Source organism: Empidonax traillii, unplaced genomic scaffold (assembly GCF_003031625.1).
Source record: "Empidonax traillii isolate 1590-97213 ecotype Southwest subspecies unplaced genomic scaffold, ASM303162v1 scaffold488:size1064334, whole genome shotgun sequence".
Taxonomy (NCBI): Eukaryota; Metazoa; Chordata; class Aves; order Passeriformes; family Tyrannidae; genus Empidonax; species Empidonax traillii.
In genome coordinates, this window is record NW_020955681.1 from 723,856 (window position 1) to 728,736 (window position 4,881).

The window sequence follows — 4,881 nt, forward strand, 5'->3', positions numbered from 1 at the left end:
GCCAAGGTGAAAGCCTGAGGCGAGCTGCTATTGCATCAATGCAGCACTCTACATCAGACACAGGGAGGGGAGGCAAGGCTTCGGCAGCAGATCGAGTTCAAAATACTAGCCTTGCTATTAAAAAACAAACCAGCACCCCCCTCCAACAAATAAAACCTCCATGGAAATAATAAAAAAAAAAAAAAAGGAAAAAAAGAAAAGTATAAACCAAACATCCCCCTTCTCAAGTCATTAAATAAAACACAATTATCACAGAAAAATCTCCTCTGCTCCTTCCTTTTCCTTGTACCCTGGCAGCACTGGAGCTACCATTTCTTTTCACAGTGCCTTATTTAAAAAGGAAAAGGATGCTCTCTATTTCTCTATTTACCTGATAACTAGTGGGGGGTGGGATACCTGATTTAGCTGGAGACTTTGATTTGTGGGATTGACAACCTTATTATGCAGTGAGCTTATTATTGATATTATTCTGCTCTCGGTTGCCATGACCACCTTGTGAGAGACATTCAATTTTCTCTCTTCCATCATCATTATCTATGAGGCCATCTGTTGTGGAAAATGAATTCAGCCTCATTTGCATGACTGATAAGCAAATTTTTTTTTTATCTATTTAACAGAAGGTCATATGCCGGGGATTTGGAGCTGGTGGAAAAAAAAAAAAAGTGGAGGAAAAAAAAAAGGCATCTCGAGAGGATGAGTGGGAGTGCGTGCATTAGAGGATGTATGTGGAAGTAAAACAGATCCCTCAGGCCTGCTAGCCTATCCTACTGCATTTGTCATTCCTGCCAGGGCGACATTTTTTTCCCCCTAAGCTTCTGCACACTAAAGAGAGTGAGAGCTTTTTCCCTGCAGTCTTCTTGAAGCCCCCTGGTTTTTTTACTCAGTGTTGGTGGGTGTATTTTAATATATATATATATATTTTTAATTCCCTGGAATATGGGGTATCTTTTCAGTGTTCAGTGAAGAAAAAAGCAGCCTTTTCTGGGTCTCTGTGGTATGCTTCTTACTCCTCATCCTTTCAAAGTTGTAGTAAGACAGGGTGTTTCTTAACCATGCTGAAATGTCTTGCTTATGTTTAACTTGTAAATGGTTAACGGTGCAGGTGTGGACTGTGTTTTGTGCAGGGTGGGGGTTGATTCTTGTAGCTAACTGGAAAGATTATTGTGATTTTTGCAGTTATTCTGTAGCTTGTACTTAAATGTCCATTGTTTGCTCTTTTCAAGTTCTTCTGGCAATACTGCTGTGCAGCTCAAATTGTTTTGGGCTGTAGAATAGCTCATAAAAAATCCTAAAGTGTGTGTTTACTATATGAACGCATAATGTTGCATGCATTAAGCATGTTGTTGTTTATATAAACTTGCTGCATGTGGACAGTACTTGTTTGATATGGAGAACTCGAGACAAAAACTTCACAGATTGGAATGCTCAATGACAGCCAAATGCAATTAAATAAAAGATTATAAGATACTATGTTTTACACTAAAATGACTTTTGAAAATAGTGGATTTGTACTTTAAAGGGTAACACTTGTATAAGAGTAGCATTTTTGAAAGAACACTGTCTTAAATGTTTTGTATCTATAATACTGTGAAGAGAAAAAGCTTTGTAAATAATGGGTGGTTAATTCAGTTAACTTCCTGAAAACATCATAGTATATACTTCAGTTTTAAAACAGTTCTGATAAGTATGACCACAGTCCATGCACGTTTAGTGCAGATTCCTTAATTCTATTAATTTAGTGCTAAAAAGTAGCAAAAGAGTAGAAAACTACTTACATTAGTAAAAAAAAAAAAATATCTAGTGTCTTATGGAAGAGGCATTACAAAGGTTTGCTTCTTTTATTTGTTATTAAAAAAGATTAAACTCAGTGGAACAGAAGTATGCCATTTTCTTCTGAGTTCTGAACAACATGCACAGCCTTATCTAGGCAGAGGAGGGTTTTTTAAACCTTTATTTGTTCTCTGTAGAAGTAATGTGTGCATAAAAGTAGCCTTTTTACATGATAAATGCTTTGCATGGTTGATAATACTCCTTTTAAAGATAGAGAAATGCAGTACTCTCTTTCTTGCAAATAAATACTTTTGGATTTTATTTATAATCTATGGGAAATCCCTTTTTATATTTTGAACTTGCAACCGAGAAATGATCGTGCGTGCTGGATTTCATGTGGAGAGAAGTTTCACTCTTATTGAGGTCAGCTAGAGACCAGATCTCTGACTTGTGTACATTAAGTAGCTTATTCTAAATTACTTGAATAAAATTCCTCTTTTTTTTAAATGTGGTTTTCTTTGGTTTGGTTTGGTTGTTTTTTGTTTGTTTGGGTTTTTATTTGTTTAGAAAACACTCTGCAACAGATCTAGCATTAACTTGTCATGATAATCTATTGCTGATAGTTCCTCTTTTCTTCCTACCCCTCTGATTTCAGAAAGAGTGTCTTGTACATTTTTAAAAGGGAATAAGATCTAATGCTGCTTTGGCATCCGCCATATTTATCGTGCCTATTGGAATCTGCGGTGGAAGTTAGCTCACAGAACTAGTTTCATACTCAGAGCTCAGCCCAGTGCAGCTCTGGCGGCCGTGGGGAGCAGAGGGTGTCTGAAACGGTGCTAGTTTTCTCAATGGACTTCAGCTGGAAGTAATGGGATACTGTGCATTAGCAGGCTGTCTTCTAGCACGCAAAGGTTGAGGTCTCTGTCTTATCCCCTCCTCCCCCCTCCACTTGAATTGTCAGCATCTTCCTAAGGCTGGTGAATAAAACCTGCTAAACTTCGGGAAAAGCCTAACAGAAAACTCAGTTGATTCCCTTCCCCTGCCCCCCAAAAGTTAATTACCGAGCTTGGTTGGATTCCTCCCCGCCACCCTGACATTTGACTGCTGCTAATTCACTGATTAATCTCATTAATGTGATTATAGCAGGATTTGGAGTTGGCTGCCATTGTTCTGCAGACAGCGCTATTCAGCCCCAGCCCTCGCCGCCCCCTTCGGCGCGGCGGTGCGGCTCCTTCAGCACCGGGAGCTGTCCGCACCGGGAGCTGTCCGGCTTATTCGGAGCTGTCCGCACCGCCAGCAGCCCGCCAGCTCACCGGGAGCTGTCCCCATTGGGAGCTGCCTGCCCGCTCACCGGCCCCGCGCCCAGCGACTGCTCCCGGAGGTAAAGGCAGGAGAGGCTTCATGCCTTCTAATTAGGTGGCGGGAAGATGGCTGTGGTAAAGCGCCGATCTCTTCATTTAAATGCATTTAAATTCTTCCTCTCCTCCAAAACCTGCCTTCATCTTCATTCTGTTTTCTGGGGTCGATGCATGGGGCAGTGCAGTTTAAACAGCACTTCCTTGCAGCAGTGCAATTTAACTCTCAGAACGCGAGGGACATTACAGGTGTCACCATACTTCACCAGACTTTTTCATCCTAGTAAGGAGTGCTTTGTTGAGTTAAATGCTTTCATTTATCGGTTTGGAGTTTTTTCTTTTTTTTTTTGTGCAAAACCCCAGCATATCCAGCTCACCACCTCAAAAATTACGTTTGCCCTCACCAGCACTATTGTGCCTAGGGTCTTTCCTGCATCTGCACTGCGAATTCCCATTTTCTGGTGTTTGACAATAGGAAGCATTTTATCGATTGAAAATTGATCGGAAAGATCTTTTTAAGGTCTCGTTATATATATAAATGACTTTTGCAGTCTTCAGTTTGCAACAGTATTTTATATTCAAATTTGTAGGTTAGGCAGATTTAAATCAGATGGGAATAACTTCTTTAAGGTAAGGCACTTAACACAGCACTAGGACTCTGCCCTATTTGGTATTTTGACTTTATTATCCAGAAGTTACATTGTTATCATTTAATATCAACCAATTGCACATGCGCAGTAACTTTTTTTTTTTTTTTTTTTACTGTCTTCTCTTTCGTTTGTATTCCTTATGACCATGACCCTGTACTGGAAACTGAAGACACACCTTAAACTCTAGTGTGTGAAGGATTTGCCAGGATGAGCAGTGAGCTCCTGCAAATCATGAAATTCAAGACACTTTAAAGACAAAGTGTTCTGCTGAGGAAAATGAGGGATCTGTTAAAGAAAACATTACGTTTTAAAGGATTTGAGTGCAGTAAATGTCAGTGAAACCTCTGCAGCCTTTGTAATCTATGCATAAATAATAATTTAGGTTCAAAACTGACAAAGTGCACTAAACCCGAAAAAGTCTGTTGCTTTTTTTACTATGACTTTTGCATAGTTTTTTAGTCACTGATATAATATTTTTAATAGTTTCCTATTTTTCTTTTATTTCCTATTCTTCTAATTTCCACCCAAAATCAGTGTGTAAAGTATTGTCTCTTTAACTGCTTTAGAGAACTATATGTTTAAAGGATGTATAAAATAGGATTGTATAGGAACAGGTTTTAACAGTGACAGCCACAATATGCAAGCCAATTAAGGCTGCTCGTTAGCGGGTATATTCTTGTAATACTCCTGTCAAGCTGAAATTGTACTCCCTTATTGACAGTAGTGGGTTCGTCTGATGCTTGAGTTCTGCTTTCTGTGTTTGTCTAATGTTTCAATCTTGTTAGAAACTGCTACCAGCCAGAAAGTAAAAGAAATGGAAGGTTTTCAACCATACGTTACTTGAAATTTGCTAACCTGGCTTACTTAACCTGCAGGAAAAATACTGTGCTCTCATTAATGCTGCTTAAACATGACCTGCATCTCCTTTTCCCCATGGATAATGCGCATTGACGAGACACAGGCTGGGGGAGGGAGAATCCAACCCACAACATTAAACCCATACCCTGACAACTTCTGGAGTATAATTAGGGCAATGAATTACCAGTCTCCCAAATATTCTTCCATGCTGGTCTTTTTGTAAATGCTTCTAATTTATGCAGTGCCCC

The 4,881-nt window shown here is 39.5% G+C and overlaps 1 protein-coding gene across 1 annotated transcript in view; it reads left to right on the top strand.

The window, feature by feature from the left end:
* Positions 1–718: 718 nt before the first annotated feature.
* Positions 719–4,881, top strand: part of MYT1L (myelin transcription factor 1 like) — a 301,410-nt gene continuing 297,247 nt past the window's right edge. Inside the window, exon 1 of the mRNA XM_027896219.1 lies at positions 719–889. The gene's annotated coding sequence lies outside the window, so the exon portion shown is untranslated. The remainder of the gene's footprint in view (positions 890–4,881) is intronic.